At 43.3% G+C, this 19,742-nt stretch overlaps 1 protein-coding gene across 10 annotated transcripts in view; it reads left to right on the top strand.

Moving 5' to 3' along the window:
* Positions 1-19,742, top strand: part of ZHX3 (zinc fingers and homeoboxes 3) — a 125,248-nt gene that overhangs the window by 74,896 nt on the left and 30,610 nt on the right. The window contains exon 1 of one of the 10 annotated variants that reach the window (XM_072801033.1): positions 5,319-5,439. The exons of the other annotated variants lie outside the window; for them this stretch is intronic. The gene's annotated coding sequence lies outside the window, so the exon portion shown is untranslated. Of the gene's footprint in view, positions 1-5,318; positions 5,440-19,742 lie in introns of those variants that run through there. 10 annotated transcript variants of the gene reach the window in all.

The following is a 19,742-nucleotide window of genomic DNA, read 5'->3' as shown; positions in this document are numbered from 1 at the left end:
TATCTCATTCAAGTTGTGATTTTCCTGATTCTTGGCGTAGTGGGTGATTTTCATTTCTCTTCTGAACATTTTGTCTATTATGTTAGGAGATTCTGGGTCCTATTTAATCTTTCCTTTACCGGGCAGTCACCCTATTTAGGTTTAGCACACAGGTTGGGATCTACTTTTGTGGGTTATGAGTTCCACTGACATTTCTTTTCAGAGCCTTTGTTTTTGCTATTTTGATCAGCTGGGTTTATCTGGTGCAGCCAGGGCTCTCATTGGTCTCTGCTGGTGCTGATAGAGGGATGGAGCTTCCCCAGACCATGCTGTCTGGTGCCTGTAGGTGGGAGTAGGGAGTCTCTATCCTGCTGGGATGAAGAGTGCTTCCCCAGACTGTTTTATTAGTGGTCTCCAGTCTATCTCTGTTGGTGCTGCCAGCAGAACTCCTGTTTTCTAATGGGAAAGGATAAGCCTACCTGGATTGTCTTCTGTTGCTAGGTTGGGGCTTGGGAAACATTGGGTCTTGGCACCTTCTGTTGGACTGGGGGTGGCAGCAGTCATAAGATGCTCTGCTGCTGTGTTGGTCCTTCAGTACTGGGGTCACTAACCTGTTGGCCTTCCTTTTTCAACCTTTCAGACTTCTCCTTTGGTTGCCTCTCAGGTTATTTCCAGGGTTTTAAGTTGTACTTAGCCAAGGAGGTTGGGGGAGAAACCATTTAAACCATCTTAACTGTGATGGTGTTCTACTTAACCATTTGTTTTTTGGATTATTCAGTAGTTTTAAATAGTTCTGTAGACATTGTTAGGGGGTGGGGGCGTCTTCCAACAGCCTGGACATCTGAAAGGCTTCCTTACTGCACAGATCCACAGGCCTGGGCCTGGTTGGCTGCCCAGCACAGGCTGTTACTCATCTGTCTTCCGCTTGCTTGGCTAGTGATGTCAGTTCTTTTTGTCTGCTTTAAAAGCAGGCATTTCTTATTGTTGTTGTTCTTATGCTCACTGAATAATGCAATAGTTTGTCACACTTCTAGCATGATTAAAACAGATAAACTATTGCCTTTGTAGAGCCTTTCCTTAGCCTATCATTTTGGTCGATTTTGTTTCTCTTTTGGCAAAGATTTTGTATTAAATTCAGCCACGCAATTGTATCTAATTGTGACCTAACTATGAGATATTTAATTTTTATGTGAACATTTCTGTTTCAGAGCTGCAAAAACAATGGCCAAGTTTTTTCACAAATTAGTGTGAAAAATGTTTTGACCTTTTCTACTTGTGAATGTGGAATTTGAGGTCATCTCAGTTCTTCAGTAAAATGTACCTTAAAAAAAATCAGAGTGGGAAATCCTTTATATTAGAAGCAACGGGTCCCTTTGTATAGTTTACCATAATAGTTTTGCACAAATAATTTCAGGTTAAAATTGCATACTATTTATTCCCACCCATTTCCTTTATTGGCTGTGACACACAGGAATTACGCCCATTGCTTGACTAACCTTTCTGACCTTTTGTTACTTGGCTATAAATTGACTTGGGTCTTTTGCAAAAACACTGTCAGGGGGGAAAAATCTTTTTGTTAGAACCCAGCCAACTCCTGCTTCAGTGCAGAACAGTTTGTTCTCCTGAAGAAACGAGCCAGTTCAGTGAACAGAAAAACATAGCCATAAACTGGCATCGCCAAAAACTGCAAAAGCGATTGCCCATGATCATTCCATAGAGCAGGGAACTTTGAGGCTTGGGGGAGAAAAATACAGTTTTGAGTTACAGGGGGTCTAGGCAAATGTAATAGACACGTTAGAGTTGTAATTTCTTGAGGGCCTCTTTTTCTGAGCTCTGGCAGTTACCAACATTTGAACATTTTAAATGGGAATATGGGGTTCTCCCTTTGCCTGCTGTCTGGTTTGCAGACTGCCTGTGGAGCATATAAGCCCTGCACTTGAGTTGATCTTCCCACTAGGTCTAGGTTGAAAGCTGCTTCTGTCCAAGAATACAGACATTTCCTGAGTGACTGCTCCATGCGACCCATGGAGTCCTAGGTCCATTGCCCAGGGAAGACCTTTATAGTGGGCTAGTGAATCATACAAAAACGTGGAAAACTGTGACAGCATGGCAGCTGCAGTAACAAAACTGTACAAGACACAGACTCATTACTTGGCAGACTTTGCTTCATTTGAGTGATGTCTGCAGGTTGTCTAAGGAGTTTGCCGCATAGATGAGAGGAGAAGGGTGTAGTGGGCAACAAGGGGAGTGTGTGTGAAGTTGAATGGTGACAAGACAGTGAGTGTGGGTGTCCACGTACTGTGAGCAGAATTGCTTGGTAGAAAGTATGAGGAGGGAAAGGAGTGGTGGATTGTGGAACTGGAGAGGGACGGGGACCAGTAAGTGTGTGTCTAACGTGCCATGCGAAGCACTTTAGAGTTTATACTGTAGGCCATGGGAGCCGTGTCAGGGCCAGAAGCAGGGGGTTACCCTCGTGGAGTTGGAGTGGGAAGATGTGGGTTTGCAAGGAAGCGTGAGCTCAGGAAGGGATGGTTGGACCAGACTGGGAAAGGACCTGGACACCAGGCTGAGTGGGTACACTCTGGTGTGTGGGGCATCACTAAAGGTGATGGGCAATGTGCTTTGGAAAGGCACATGTGGTTGTGATGTGGTGATGCAGCAGTACATATGAGGAAAGGTGTGTATGCGCAGGCAGTATCTGACACCGCCGCAGTCTGCACGTGGGAGGAGAGAAACCACACGTAGGGGCCGCATTGATGTCTGGGAAGCATGAGGGGTGAGGAGGAAGGCAGGAGCACCGACACTTCTGAATTCTCAACATGCCTGGCAAGGATACCTTCACATTTACTACCTTGTCTCATTTCCCTGTATGTGCTGATAGCATCCCATTTTATAAAAGAGAAAACTGAGGTTCAGGAGATTAGATACTTCACCCAAGACCCATGTGACCTGTACTAGGAAGTTGCTGAGTCAGGGTTGGAACTCCAGTTTATCTGGCTCCAACCATAAAGACCTACCAATTTTGCTCTAGCTGAGCCCCTCCCCGCCCTGGTGTTAGCCCAGTCTCAAAATGCCTGCATGCTCTCTGTAAGAGCTATATAGAAATAATAACTCTACTAGTATTTAGACTTGAATATTAATGAAAGTACAAACCTATTTTGCGAGCCTATTTTTCTTTTTCTTCTTACCTGTCCTCCCATGAAAATATCAGATACGTGATTTTACTCCTTAAAACCCCACCATTTTGGAAGACTTGGTATGGGGGAAGGCCCAACCAAATTGGCAAAAAGTATAAATGGCTGAATATCCTAAAAGAAATGTAATTTTATAATGTTCACGTGAGTGTGTATATACAATTCATATTAGAATGATAAACTGTGGCTTTCAGTAATTAGAGAAACTTTTAGGACTAGTATGAAGTTGATGTAATTTTTAGTAAATGTTTGCTTTTAAAGATTTCAGAAAACATTTTTCAGGTAACTGTACTGTAGCTGAAGGGAGAGGTTTACTAAGTAAAAACCATCTTTAGTCAAGTCCCAGGGCAAATGAAGGATTCTGTCTGTGAAAAATGGATTCTACAGTCATGAGTCCTGGATCCTAGGATTGAGACCTCGGAGGCAGTTGGGAGAGAACCAAACACAAACCTAGCCTAGGCTGTATCAGAACTCTATTCTTGGTTAATGGATCAGCCCCTGGTTAGTTACCAGAGAGAAATACTGTCCCATTTGGGACTGGAGCCTTGAGGTTCCAGCATCAAAGGCTATAATTACAGAGTGTTGCAAGCTGTCTCTTCAGCATCTCATTTCACCCTTTTTTTGCTTCTCTAAGTAGAGCCAGAAATAAAGAATGTTTTTGAGGTAGAAAAATGCTCGAAATGTGGGCAAGGTATCTAAATGTGAAGCTAGGTCTGTATTATGCGTTTGTGGCATCACGAGCGTAAGAAAATTGCTGGATTTTTAAGAAAAAATTAATCTCTAATGTGACCGAGCTGCAGCACTGTAGCATGCTCCCCTGCCAAAACAGAGATTATATATAGCGCAGGAAAAGCCAGCCCTGCTTTCCTCAAGTGGCTGCCGAGCAGAGCATAGCAGGAGAAACACTTATGTAAGCGGGCGCGCTCATTAGTTGGGCTGTAAATTCACACCGCTGGGCCGAGGCGGGTTCTTTGTCTGCCTTGCATTAGCTCTTGCTTCCTCACAGCTCTAGGGCCTGTGCCTGGCACAGAAGGAAATGCTGGAGACGCAGAACCCTAAACACAGCCCTTGACAGTGTAGTCTAGTGGAACAGACAGCAGCTCCAGCTCATGCTGTGGGCCCTGGAGCCCAGAGGAGCCCCAGCCCGGAGGAGACTTCCAGCCATGCCCGGGGCCTCTGGGTAGCTGGGGAGGCCCTCCATCGGTTGCCTCCGTACAGCTCACTTTCCTCCACTGTAAAGAGATGATGATAACACCCATACTGTTCACGGGTATCACGTGATGCCATGAAAATCGCACGCAGTAGCCCACATGACGTGCCTTACCTAGAATTGGCACTTTGTGAACGTTCCTTTCTCTGCCTCTTTCCTTTCCTCAGACCCCCAGACCAGTTCCACCTGGTTTTCTCCTTACTGAGGAACATGGACACCTTTGTGAACTCTATCAGGCTCTCACCCTCTCACCTCGGGGTGCTCCAGTCCGCACCGCTTCCTTTTCCTCCCTGGCTCCCAGGAGTGGGTATCCCAGGTGCTTTGGCCTAGCCTGGGCAGCCGCAGCCCAAGGGGAGAGTGCGGGCAGGGGAGGTGGCCACTGAAGGCTCAGGCACAGCTGACATTGTGGTCATAGCCACCTCATACATGGGCATCTCACACACTAGTGGTTCTCCTCATCCGGGTCCTCTCAGATCCTCCTCCCTGGGTGTTTCTCTCTTGTTTCAGGTTACTGAAAGGAGAGAAGACTGAAGATTTGCCCTTGCCAAGTTGCCTAGATCTAGAATCCTTTCTCTCGTCCTGCAGACGTTTTGCTCCCAGCCCGGGTCCAGCTGGGCATTCTTCAAAGGGACTCCATGGTGGGATCACTTTTGGCTCCATTTGTCCAAGTGTTGTCAGAGTCCATACCTGGGGGAGTTGATGAAAGGACACTGGGGCTCTCTGCTTCCTTTCCTATGTGGTTCATAGTTCCCCCTTCCTATTGTCCAGGCCCCAGTGGCTGCCACACCTTCATCTAAGGTAGTGGTGCTTGGCAGGACACAATTGGCAGTGTCCACAGACCTTTTTGATTGTGGGGCAGGATTGTCCCCAACAAGGGGATTGTCCACAACAAGGGGGTGGGGCAGGAGGTGCTGTAGGCACCTGGTGGGTAAAGGTCAGAGACATTGCTAAATATCCTACAATACACAGGACAGCCCTCTAGAACAAAGAATTGCCTGGTCTAAAGCGTCTGTACCAAGGTTGAGAAACCCTGATCTAAGGGATTTCCCACACAAGGTAGGTTGGTTCTCTCTCTCTCTCTCTCTTTCTTTCTTTTTTAAAGATTTATTTATTTATTTGAGAGACAGCAGGAGCAGGGGGAGATGGAGGGGAGGGGCAGAGGGGAGCAGCAGACTCCTCACTGAGCAGGGAGTCTGCCGCCCGCCCCCCATCCCAGGACCCCAGGATCATGGCCTGAGCTGAAGGCAGACGCTCAACCGACTGAGCCACCCCAGCGCCTTATGAACTTCTTTTTGCTTGTCTACCTCTGTGTCTGTCCTGGGGGTCTATTGTTAACCTCAAAAGCTCCTCCTCCCTGGTAGGTGGCCTTACCGCTCTGAAGTTTTTCTTCACCCTGCTCAGAGCAGGTCCTCACCTTCAGGTTTCCAGACTGCTTGTCTGTCTGTTGCAACACCTAATCACCCTTTGCCTTCTGAAAGTCCCCTTCAACTTGGCTTGTTCTTTTTTTCTTGAAGCAAAAATAAGAGCTTGGTCCTAATGAGGATGACCATCCAAACTCCAGTTTATAGAATAATAGTATTCCAAGGCCCCACATCTTTTGCACTAGGAGAGTCCGTGATACAACATGGAATGAACACTGGACTTGACATTAGGGAATTCAGTCTAATAGCTAACTATAACATTCCAGCTCTGTGACAATAGACAGAACTTCCCTGAGTTTCAGCTTCTACACAAGTAAGATCAAGATAATGTCTATTTCCTAGGATTATTTGAGGCTGTGAGATGTTAGCACAGAGCCTGTCACACAGTAGTCCATCAAATGTAGGTTGAGGCTGAAAAATAAATCTAAGGTCCCTGATGTGACCCTGAAAACCGAATTGTTTCCCTTTGCCTTGATAGCAGCAATCTTAATTCCGGGTAGCACCTCACCATTACACCTGTGAGAATACATAGAGGCCCTACTGGCGTTGGGCCAGTAGCACATCTTTTTCCTTGTGAAAGTACTAGAGTGCTGAAATGTTCACCTGTTTCTCCTGAGTCATTGGCTCCTGACTTCCCACTGCTTTGATAAGGAGCTGTTTCTCTCTCTCGGAACACTGGGGCCCTAGAACCATATCCTGAAGGTTGGGAGGTCTCCCTGACCTGGGTAGGCAGGTCAGCTGCCTTGTAAGGAGGCTGCTGAGGCATGAGAGGGACACTTCATCCATCCATTCGCTCCCACGGCTTCTTGGTACATGGAGACCAGCACAGAGGAAGTAGTAGTACGTTTTGTTCACACTTTATATTACATTTACCTTTTTCCCACAGTGCTGAGAGGTTAGTGAAAATTGATCCCATGTGCAAAGGCATTTGTCATATATTCCTAGGGCCAGGGTTATAAAAACCATCTAAATATCCAAACAGTGGAAATCCCTTCTAGTATTTGCCCAGAGAATTTAAAACTTACTTCTTCTATGTATGGCCTTATCTCTAGAACAGAGAAGTAGTCTGTGCATATCAAAGAAAGAACTGATTCCATCCTTGACAATAGCTAAAAAACATCCTAAGGCCTGCAGAAATGTCATCGGCCGTCCATTTTTATCAGTGGTTAATAATCAAGAAATGTTACATGAGTAGGTCATGAGTCAGAGGCCAGGGGATGGATGGTGTATGATCAGCTGGACATCAGTATCTATAGGGCTCACATAACAGCGGCTTATGATGGCTCCTCCTAACATGACATGCCTTCTTTGGTTTCCTCTGAATCCAGGGGCACTTAACCCTACATCCCAAGACTTAGCTCTTAACTCTAGTATACTTTCTTATGCTGTTCACTCTTACAGGATGTTTGTGTCTGTTTTCTTGCCAACCAGATGTGCCATAGGTTATGAGTGTAGCTCTGGAGTCAGGAAGACCTGGATTTGAATCCCAGCTGTTGCCTATTGCTTGTGTGACCTGAGTGAAGTTATTTAGCTGTTCAACTTTGGTTTCTGAGTAAATTGATTGATGATACTTAGCTCATAGGATTGTTTCAAGGATTAAATTAAATGAGGAAATAAATGGGAAGCAGTTGGCACAGAGCCTAACAGTAATTTTTTTTCGGCCGGTGGTGGTGGTGGTGGTGTGGTTCTTCTCCTTGAGGGCAGAGACATTGTGGATTTGCACTCTCCCATTTCTACTGTATTTCTTAGCATGGAGCTGAGCATTTCATAGTACTCAGGTATTTTTTATTTGAAATAAGTGACAGTGTACACATCTGTATACAAACATGCTCAAGTAGGTAATCTGATAATAACAGTAACTTAAAAACCTCTAGCAGTCATGTTTTAAAATTGGTCTGGCTCATTCTTAAAAATTTGGTACACAAGGAGGGGTCTAAGATAAATCAGTGCCTACTTTTTATAGTAAGTTAGATCATTTCATCTCAGCCCTTTTGCTTGGTTAGGATTTACTGAGATGTCCTCTGCCTTCTGGAGGATCAGTGTATAGAATAGCTGTTTGTGTTGTACGGTATCTTTCCAAATTTAGCCTACTTCCTCACCTTTGCCCATTTCCCCTTAAAAAGAGTTCTGAGACATGTTTCTCCTTGAGTTTACCTCCAAGAGACTTTGTCTCCATGTAAGAGTGAATGTCCATCTTTGTTAAATAATAGAGTGCACTCAAAATGCATTTTCAAGTTTGCCCTTGATACTAGGGATCTCCGAGTCAAATACAGTACCAGGTGAGATGTGGAGAACATTGTAATTTTCCCTGTCTCTCTAGCACTCCCTTCCATAGTAAACAGACAATATTTGTTTTTGTCTTCCAGTAAAGAGGGCTCAGTCCCACCCTCAGCTCCAGGGATGGGTCTTGATTGTGTAAACGCAGTCAGGTAACCCCTCGAATGTGCTGCAGTGATTAGCCCAGCGGCAGTCAGTGCCAAGGTTTAGTGCCAGGCATATGACTCAGCTCAGGACATCAGAATGTTTGCTAAGGATTTGGTAAGAAAGCTCCTCAGTGTTTTGAGAGGCCTTCCCAAAGCCAGTCCTCTCTGTGTCCTTCTAGATGGTGTGGGACATGGAGCCTGGGACTGCCACATCCATCTTACTTTATTTTTTTTTAAGATTTTATTTATTAATTCATAGAGATGCAGAGAGAGAGAGAGAGAGAGAGAAGCAGGCTCCATGCAGAGAGCCCGACGTGGGACTCGATCCTGGGACTCCAGGATCATGCCCTGGGCTGCAGGTGGCGCTAAACCGCTGCGCCACCGGGGCTGCCCCCATCTTACTTTAATTAGGGAAATATTCGTAGGATGCAGCTAACAAAGTAGAGAGAAAAGAAAGGCCCTTGTTTTCGTTGTAGAGCAGTGGTATCAAACCCAACCTCTGGACTTCCCGTTACCTGTGCCACTAAACTTCCTTCATGATGTAAGCCATTTGAGTTAGTGGATTTCATTACTTGTACCTTAGAATCCAAATGGCACTTGGTAGCTTTAATTCTGTATATGTTAGTGATTCTAATCTGTGGACCACGACAGTACCTTGGAGGAGGTGGGGGAACAGGGGTTAGAGTGCCTCATCTTGGCAAAGCATGAATTGCTTATAGATTTCTGCAAATTAAGGAAATGTCTTGTGTATGTATTAGTATTTTTCAAATTTATCTGAAGATTTTGATTAATGAAATACAAAGTTAGGAAAACTGAATGTATAAATTCCTGTCGTGTTTTCGTATTGAATAGATGTTAAAATGGTAATGTAAATTTCTGCAAAAATGTTTTTTTGGTAGAGAAGGCATTGCTTGGGTGTTTCCTTTTTCTTCTTTCCCTCTTTCTAGTTCCTTCTCTGAATCCTTTATTACCCTTTTTTCCCTCCTATTTAGTCTTGTTATCTCAACTTTTGTTAGAAATAGTTGAAATATAAATTCTAATTAATTTAGATGTCTACATTAAGATTCAGCTCAGCTTTTCAGACCCTGCACCTGTCAGCTCTACACACAGGCAAACAAATACAGGGTATTGAGTGCTTTAGTATCAAGGGAACTGAACTGAAGTTCAGTCTCATGCAACAAATTGGGTCTTGGATGGGAACACATCATTATGGCCCCCTTGTTTCTGCTAGTAAAGAAGGACACTGCAGGTGAACTCCTGTAACCAGTGTGTTTAATAGATACCCACTGTGTACATATCATTATTGCTGAGGCTGAGTGGTCCTCCACAGAGCCCTTACCTCAGATCTTGCAGTTTGAAAAGACATGTGCGCTAGATACTATATGAGCTAGGGCTATTTTTATAGAAAAATATATCAATGGACTATTCTGGAACGTTTTAGAATTACTCTACCAGAAGAGCACTCTGGAACCTTGTGTTTGATAAATGTCAATCGCTGCTCTTATGAAATATGCTCTTTGCTATTGCTCAGATGCTCTTTTCTTCACCTTCTCTATGTTGCCACAGATTCTTGACCAGTAGTTCCTAGCTTTTTTTTTTTTAACCATATACAATGAGTTTTTGACATAGAACCAAAATTTTGACATCCCTCCCAGCCATGCACACACAGGTACACACACAGAATTTGTTGCAAGTAGAACATAGCAATAATTCATAACTATAACTCTCTCATGGCAAAGAAGCTTCTATTGGCCTGGCATTGGTATAAGCAAGCTAGCTGAACCCTATTCATTTCTTCTTATTAAATAAAGTATAGCTGAATGCAAGGGAGAGAGAATACTGAATGCAAGGGAGAGCGACTTAACATAAGGACAACCTTAAATTGTCTCCTAATTTGTTCAAAACAAAACAGAACTTACCAACTCTGGTATTTCATGTCAGCAGTGACGTAGGCTTACTGAGATCCCCAGTATTTGCCTGGCCCGATGTGCTGCTTCTAGAAGGCCAGGCTGAGACCGCCAGCTGGCTATGGAGCCCTTATTCTAAGACTGTGCTGCCACTTTCTTGTGACACTAGAGTCAGAACCAAAAGGGGCTTGCTGCCAGTAACCCGAAGGGCTGTATTCAAGCACTGACCTATTTTTACACTGTAATCGGGTTGGGTTTCTCTTTTTCCTCGCGACGCAGGACTGGCTCATTCTTTGGAGTGCTTGAGAAGCCAATTCTCTGGTACTACTTTGGCTTGGTTGTTTATCAGTTTGACATAGGCCACTCTTGACTGGGGACAGGAATATCTACCCCCTTCTCCCAGTGGGAGGATGGGGATTGGTTTATGAGGGTAAAATGAAAGGATAGGAAAACACGAACCAGGTGAGGATGGGTAGTTTATGAGGAGAGGCAGAACAAAGTGAACTTGACACTGGAAAGTGTTTGGGATTACAGGTCCAGAGCTCTGCTCTTTACATCCTAATCATGCATATGGACGCATTTACTCATCACATTTTGCTTCAGCTCCGTCTGTGCTGAGTGATGAGGTACAGTGATAAGAAGATACAGCCCTTGCCTCAGCCCACAGTTTCCTGGGGGAGGGAGCTGGTTCCACAGTTATAGCACATCATCGCCAGTGCTACAAGGGAGCTGAGCTCAAGCAAGGCTCCTGGCTTGTTGGGCAGGAGCTTCCCAGCCAGGCAGGCCCCCTTGTCTCCTAGTGCTTTCCACTCTGGCCTGCTCATACCTCCATCAGGCCAGGGCCCAATCTGCATCATTTTTGTTTGTTTGTTGGTACTTAGATATGTGTAGAGGTCAGCTTATTCTGGTGCATTTCTCATGTCTCATGTCTCCTCAAGGAAGCCTTCAAGACAGGCGGGGAAGTGTGTTCTATGGCCCTGTTCTCCCAGTGGTGACCTGCTTGGGGGATGCCTTCTCACCCTGTAAGACCTGCTCCCACAGGGTGTAAGTTCTTCTCTGGTGTTTCCACTGCCTTTCCCCTGACCTCCGACCTCCGTTGGCACTCACAGCTTTGAGCTTCAGCTTTCAACTTGTATCTGTTTACACCTATATCTCTCTGTCTCCCCCACTGGATTGTGAATCTTGGACACAGGCCTGTGTTTTCTTCGTCTAGGATATACTAGTTTCTTTGCAGAAATGAGTCACACGTGTCACGTAAATGAAGTTTCCACTCAGCACCAAGATGACTGAAGCTGTGGAGAGGACCTTGAAACACTCTTGATTGATTTACAGACTTTCTGCATTGGTAGACTATCTTGTACTTCATTTAAAATAAAGGAAGGGATATGCAGAACGTTTCAGAGTACATAGCCTAGGAGGATCTAAAAGTGGCCTGTTGGCATTCTTGAGACAGATGCTGATAAGGAAGGGCCATGTACGCCATGACAGCTCAGGAGCACACACTAACTGCTGTATGTAATGTCTTCTTGAGTGCAGGGCAAATGCACATGATCTGGTAGGAAGCATTGCCATGCCTTATAATGAAATGTTCACCTGCCGGCTGATGTATCAGAGCCTGAATTCATTCAGAAGTTGATTGGGAGATAGCCATGATCAGAGGTTGAGGTTGCCTGTGTCGAGGCTTCTTGCTTTCCAAGAGGAAAGTGCCACAGTAGGAGCTGGAAAAAGATGGAAGTAGCAATTAAATGAATACCAGGACTAGCCTGGTGTAGGTTTCCCTTGACTCTTTTTTGGTTTGAACCTTGTATTTTGAGAAATACTTTTCTATGTCAAGAATCTTCCCTTGATTGAAAGACAGTTACGTACACCAGAGGGTGCTGTGTTTCAATTTCATATCTTTCTTTTCCATTCCTAAGGTTGTATGTTATGGGATTCGTTTGAAGATTAACCAGCTGAGGATTTGCCCTCAACAAAAGATTGTTGAAGGCCCAAACATACCCCACCCATTAGCATAATTAAAGACATTTGGAAGTGGCCACACCATAGACATTCTGAGTCAGCTTTGCTATATACTGCTAGTTGTTAGCTGTTAAGTTCTTTCTTTAAAACTAGACCACTTAGGCTGCAGCTTAAGTCCATTTTCAGTGTTCTTTTTTTGGTGGAAATGGAAACCATCTGGCCACCATCATCTGTGTAATAACAATGATTGAAGATGGCCATTAAGTCACCCTTCGGCTTTTTCTCTTGTCTGAGCAGCATTGTCTCTGTTCCTCTGGCCATTCCCCATAAATCTCATTTTCCAACCCTTTAATCATTTTGGTGGCTTTCTGTGGAAACGACATCAAAGACTCAGTTCCAGTGCCTCTATTCTGGTGGGATCTGGGCTGTCAGCTAATGGATACAGAATGTGGTGGTTTTAACCATCCAGTTTCTGTAGCCAGTCCCCATATTTCCAAGCCATTCAGGATCTGCTAACCATTAGGGGGCTGGTTTACTACCTCTTAATTGTGACACACTTTATAAATGTTACTAAGGTGCTGATTTGACTTAAAACACAAATTTTAGCTTGTGAATAATTTGAGCTCTTTTTTTTTTAACCTCAGTCTGGTTTATTGCATTTAAGATACTTTTCTGAGCTGTTTGATTATTAAGTGGATATGTCATCTCTCATTGGAGGATAATCTGATTTTTGTTGTGTTTCTTTCATTCATTTATCCACTCAATATGTTTGAGTGCCTATAGAATGTCAGGCCCCGTGCTAGAAATTGAAGATCCAAAGATGAACAAAACCTCTTCTCTAAGTTCAAGGAGAACTCATAATCTAGAGGAAAAATCAGACACAATACTAAAAAAAAAAAAAGAAAGAAACAATATAAAGTGTGTAAAGGTGACTTAAGTGCAGTAGAAATTTAGAAAAGCTTCAGTGAAGATGTCCTATTTGAACTGGGTCTGAACATGAATTAGTCTTCAGGGATAAGGGAGTTAAGGCTCTAGTGAGGGGACTCTAGTATATGTGAAGGCAAGGAGGCTGGAGTATCAGGGTGCAGTGAACCTAGGGGTAGCCAGGCCAGGCATGACCTTGAGTGGCTGAAGAGACAGGCATATGCCAGACTGAAAAACGGCCCATACAAGCCAACAAGTATCCAACAGAAACATAACATGAGCTGCCATATGTTATTTTAAAATTCTAGGAGCAACATTAAAAAAAAGAAAGAAAAGAAATGAGCTATCAAGCCTTGAAAAGACATTGAGGAACCTTAAATGCGTATTACTAAGTGAAAGAAGCCATTCCAAAAAGACTAGTACTATATGATTCCAATTATATGACATTCTGAAGAAGGCAAGACTAAAGACAGTAAAAAGGTTAGTGGTTGCCAGGGGATAGGGGGAGGGAGAGATAAATAGGCAGAGCACAGAGGGTTTTTAGGACAATAACACTATTCTGTATGATGCTATAATGGTAGATACAAGTCATTGTAAACTTGTCCAAACCCATAGAGTATAGAGCATCAAGGATGAATTTGTAATGTAGACTATGGACTCTGGGTGATGATGTGTCCATGCAGGTTCATCAGTTGTAAGAAACGTACCACTCTGGTAGGGGCTGTGCATGTGTGATGTGAGAGTAGGAGTGATTTGGGAAACCTACTCAATCTCCCTGTGCAACTAAAGCTTATTTTTTTAAAAATCTATTAAAAATAAAAGATATGGGCCTAGATGGTTCAGTTGGTTAAGAGTCCAACTCTTAATTTCGGCTCAGGTCATGATCTCAGGGTTGTGACCTGGAATCCTGTGTGGGGCTCTGCGTTGAGCAAGTTTTTGGCTTCTCTCCCTCTGTCGCCCTCCCTTGCTTGTGTGCATGCACATGAGAACTTGAACTTTCTCTCAAATAAATAAATCTTTAAAATCTTGAACTTTCTCTCAAATAAATCTTTAAAAAAATAAATGGAATTAAATTTTAATATATTTTTATTTAACTCAGTCTATAAAAAGTGTTGGTAGTTTGGGGTACCTGGGTAGCTCAGTGAGTTAAGCATCTGCCTTCAGCTGGAATCATGATCCTCAGGGTCCTGGGATTGAGTCTCATGTCAGGCTCCTAGCTTCTCCCCCTCTCTACCACTCATGCTCACTCACCCTCTCTCAAGTAAAATCTTTAAAAAATGTTAATATTTCAACATGTAATTAATGTAAAGGTTACTAATGAGATATTTCACATCACTTTTTTTGGTACTAAGTCTTTGAAATCTAGTCTGAATTCAACAGTTATCAGTGCATCTTAATTCACACTAGCCACATTTCGAGTACCTACTAGGCATATGTAGCTAATGGCTGCTGTTCTGGACAGAGCAGGTCGTGAAAATTGAAACCTGAGCTTGCCTGATTAAAAAAAAAAAAAAACCCCAGTTCTCAACCACACTACTCTCCTGATCCCTGAGTACTCTAGGGGTAAACACAAAAGGAAAGGAGCTTGCAAACTACCATTTAATCCCATGGTGTCACCTGTTGCCCTCTACATTGCTGGTGGCCCAAGTTCAGACCACTGAGAGCAGCACTGGCCAATAGAAATATAATGAAAGCCACATGTGTGATTTAAAATGTTTTAGGAACCACATTGAAAAAGTAAAAAGAAAAAAAAAGATGAAATTAATTTTAAGAATGTATGGAGCCCAGTATATCCAAAATACTGTTTCAACAAGTGTTTAATATTGAAAATTATTTATGATGACATATATAGACCAATGTAATAGAATAGAAAGCCCAGAAATAAACTCTTACACATATAGTCAAATGATTTTTGATGAGAATGCCAAGATCATTTAATAGGAAAAGGGACACTTTTTAACTAATGGTGCTGGGAAGATTACATATCCACATATAAAAGAATGATGGTGGACCCTTACCTTATACCATATACAAAAATAACTTAAAATGGATCAGAGACCTAAGTGTAAGAGCTGAAACTATAAAAGTCTTAGAAGAAAATGTAGAGGAAGAGCTTCATGACTGATTTGGCAATGATTTCTTGGATATATTACCAAAAGCTTAGGCAACAAAAGAAAAAATAGGTAAGTTGTGCTACATCAAAATGAAAAACTTCTGTGCTTCAAAGGACATATTCAACAAAGTGGGAAGCCAAACCATGGAGTAGAAGAAAATATTTGTGAGTTATATATCTGATAAGGAGTTAATATCTAGAATATAGAAAGAACTCCTACAATTCAACAACAAGAAGAACAAAGCCTGTCTTAAAATGGGTAAAGGATTGAATAGACATTACTCCAAAGGAGTTAAGTACATGGCCAAAAGGCATATGAAAAGGTGCCCAACATCATTAATCATTGGAGAAATGCAAATCAAAACCACAAGATACCACTTTATATCCATTAGGGTGGCTACTATAAAAAGAAGAAAAGCAGCTGCTGTGGAAAACAATATGGTAGTTACTCAGAAAGTTGAATGTAGAATTACCATATGATCCAGCAATTCCACTTCTGGATATATGCCCAAAAGAATTGAAAGCAAGGACTCAAAGAGCTATTTGTATACCCATGTTCATAGCATTAGTCACAATAATCAAAAGATGGAAGCAACTCCAATGTCCATGGATGAATGAATGAATAAATAAAATGGATAAATATATATACAAGGGAATATTATTCAGCCTTACAAAGGAATTCCAACAGATGGATGAACTTCAAAGACATTATGTTAAGTAAAATAAGCCAATAACAAAAGTACAAATACAATGTGATTCCACTTATATGAGGTACCTAGAGTAGTCAAATTTATAGAGATAGCAGAACAGTGGCTTCCAGGGGTTAAGGGGGAGGGAATGAGGAGTTACTGTTTAATGGGGACAGAGTTTCTGTTCTGCAAGATAAGAGAGTTCTAGAGGTACGTGGTGGTGATGGTTACATCATGATGGGAATGTACTTAAAGCCACTATACACTTAAAAATCAGTAAGATGGTGAATTTACACTATGTGTATTTTACCACGATATATTTTTTTAAATCCATGGTGAAGATTTAGGCAATAAAACATGATGGCTGAATTTTTTTGCTTATTTTTTTTAATTTGTTTTGAGGGTGAATGCCAAGGTGTAAGGAGAAGCAGAAACTTAAGTGTATAGTTTTTAAAGACCAACAGCTACTGGGGCACCTGGGTGGCTCAGTTGGTTGAGCATCCAACTCTTGATTTCAGCTAAGGTCTTAATATCAGGATTGTGACTTTAAGCCCTGTGTTGGGCTCTATGCCTACTTTAAAAGTAGGGCATGAAGCCTACTTTAAAAAAATAAATACATAAAATTAAAAAATAAAGACTTACAGGGACCAATGGCACTTGGAAGTGATGGATTTGGAGCTTGGCAGATAGTTTAGAGCTGGCAAGGGTGATTTGGATGTCATTTGAGTATAGGAGATTGCAAGTTCCAGGGCAGGGGCTTTGTTGCCTTATGAAGGGCTTTTAGAGGTGTGGGTCTTAACCTCCTTTGGGTCCTGAATGACTTTGAGACTGGCTGAGAATTTGGAAAGAGCCACTTGACCGATGACCTTGGTGCAAGTAGGTTGGACAGAATGGGAGGAGGGAATGGGCCTTCAGCATGCCAAAGACCGGCTGAGGGAGGAAGTTGAAGAAGCGGGGTGGTGGAGGCTGGCTCTGTGGGGGCGGAGGGAGGACGAGAGAGGGCCAATTAAAGGGATGATTTCTATTCTTATGAGAGCTAAGTGGTATTTTAAGGAAAGTCAGATGAAATTTCATTGTCTAAGATTGTCATAGAAACATTACCACCAAACCAACATGTAGTATTAAAGTAGCCTTTAAAAATTGGATAAGCAAATACAATTTATACCAAATCTGTGATGGTAGGTGCATTGCATCAGTTCTCATGTGTGCCCTCGAGAATTTCTAAGAAAATTTTGATTTAAGCTCTGGAAATCTCATGAAAAGAACATAGATTTGCTTACTAGTTCACACCAAAAGTTACATGTCCCCAAATACTCTCCTGAGTGTTGGTGGTGAGCATGCATGTGTGCGCACATGTACCATAGGAAGAGGATTGAGATGGAAATAGGGAGATGTGTGTACGTTATGCCTGGTGTGATGATGCCTGGGAATAAATAATTGTTTTATATTTGCGCAGTCACAGCCACTCTTACTTTCATGATTTCTCATTGACTTTACTGCTTTATAGACTAGAGAAGGCTCAGGTGCTGAGACCTATTACTCCTCATTACCTCTGCGTGATCTTGGGACTCTAAGGTACCTCAAGACAGATCCAAGAGTCCCCAGAAGGCCCCAAATGTGTCTTCTATCTGGCTCCCAACACCTGTGTTCTGCTGTCCTTCAGGACAATAACTTGAAAGTGACTGTGACCCTGAGGAGTTCCAGGAAAATGTGGAACCTGTTAATCAAATCCAGTTGGTTCTTCTGACTGGGCATCATAAGCTCGGAGGTGGATTTATGTAGAACTGCTCTGGTTTTAAGTCACAAGACTGATAAACCCAGTGAATGTAATTTCATCTTACCTGTCAAGGGAAACAGAACTTCCTGATGAAATGCCACATTCAAAACATTACTCCTGGGACGCCTGGGTGGCTCAGAAGTTAAGCGTCTGCCTTCGGCTCAGCGTGTGATCCTGGAGTCCCCGGATCGAGTCCCACATGGGGCTCTCTGCATGGATCCTGCTTCTCCCTCTGTCTGTGTCTCTGCCTCTCTCTGTCTGTCTCTCTCTCTTTGTGTGTGTCTCTCATGAATAAATAAATAAAAATCTTAAAAAAAAATTACTCCTGAAGTAAATGTGTTAAAACTGCCCTCGGCAAACTGAGGCATCAGCACAGTCCCACCTCATTCCAGGGGCTGCGCTTCAGGCTCCTGCAGCTCTCTCCTTTTTTTCCCCCCTGCAACTCTCTTCTGCTCAGGCCCTGGAGGACTGTCCTACTCTGCAGGGGCCCTGGAGATTTTCCAACAGACAGGGTGAAGGAAACACTTACTTTGCTTCCCTCTCTTTTTGACAAGGAAATAGATTTGAGGTTTGACCTGTCAAATTCACTTAAAAGCAGAGGACTCTGGAGGGCACCAGGAAAGGCTGGGAATGAGCTTGAGCGAGAGGTAATTTGATGACGAAAGCTAATGGGCGAAAGCAGATGTGACTGCTACAGTGGGGCCGTGCTGCTCGCATCATTGCCTTGCGGAGTGCTTGAAGAAGAGTGATCTGTATGTTGTCTGAGAGCATTGAAGGCAGGGTCTCGAAAAGATTCGTGCACAACAGTGGTCCTAGCAGCATTGTTCACGACAGCCAAAAGGTAGAAGCTGCCTGAATATCCATCTACAGAGGATATAGCAAATGTGGTCTCTGCACACAGAGGAATATTATTCAGCCTTAAAAAGGAAGGAGATCCTGTCACATGGTACAACATAGATGATAAACCTTGAGGATATTATTATAAGTAAAATAAGCCAGTCACAGAAACACAAATACTGCATAACTCCACTTAGATGAGGTATTAAAGCAGTCAGACTCTTAGAAACAGAAAGTAGAATGGTGGTTTCCAGGGGCTGGGGGGAGGGGGAAAGGAAGTTGTTCAGTGGGTACAGAGTTTCAGTTTTGCAAGATGAAAAGAGTTCTGGAGATCTGTCACATGGCAGTGTCCATATAGTTGATACTACTGTACAGTAAAGAAATGGTTAAGGTGATAAATTTTATGCTATATGTTTTTTACTGTAATCAAACAGGAAGCTGGATAAAACAAGTGATGTACCTTTTGCTGTTACACTTAATTGTCACCTTTCCATGGCTGGCCTCTGCGTGGGAGGTAGTAGAGTTAGAGCAGCAGCAGTCGCTGCGGGAACTGTGACTTACCGAGTGCTCGCCATGTACCAGGAGGCAAGCCACAGCCTTTCATACCCTCCATATCGTTTCACTGAGCAGCACGTCAGCCCTGTGAGGTAGGCATCACTGACTCCGTTTACCAGTGTGCGGTTGGATCGTGAGGAGTGAAGTTGTTTGCCCAGGAATACATGGGTCATGATGGTGGTGCTTTGGAACAAACCCAGCTCTGTCTGAAAGCAGATGCTTAACCCCATTCTCAGCTCACATTTATTCATCTGTTCATTCACTGAAAATCATTACTGTGTGCCAGGCCCCATGCTGGATGCTGAGGATACTGTTGGGTATATAAACCCTGACCTCACAGAGCTTAGGGCCTAGCTGGGGTGAGGGACAGCAAAGCAGGGAAAGATGGAAGGATGATGCAAATGCAGTGACAAATATTGGTAAATGTTACGAAGGAAACAGGGTGCTATAATGGTGAACTCTTCAGCATGGAGGCTGGGGCCTGACTGAGACATTTAAAAGGGTGTTCAGAGAAGGTCTTAGAAGGGCTGTGATTGGGACGCCTGGGTGGCTCAGTGGTGGAGCATTTGCTTTTGGTTCAGGGTGTGATCCTGGGGTCCTGGGATCGAGTACCACATCGGTTCTCCACAGGGAGTCTGCTTCTCTCTCTGCCTACATCTCTCCCTCTCTCTCTCTCTCTCTCATGAATAAATAAATAAAAGCTGAAAGAAAAGAAGGGCTGTGATTCTCAGAGAAGGGAGAGCATGCCATCACC

Source organism: Canis lupus, chromosome 26 (assembly GCF_048164855.1).
Source record: "Canis lupus baileyi chromosome 26, mCanLup2.hap1, whole genome shotgun sequence".
Classification (NCBI taxonomy): domain Eukaryota; kingdom Metazoa; phylum Chordata; class Mammalia; order Carnivora; family Canidae; genus Canis; species Canis lupus.
The sequence above is the reverse complement of the archived record's forward strand: the minus strand, read 5'-3'. Positions and strand labels throughout refer to the sequence as shown.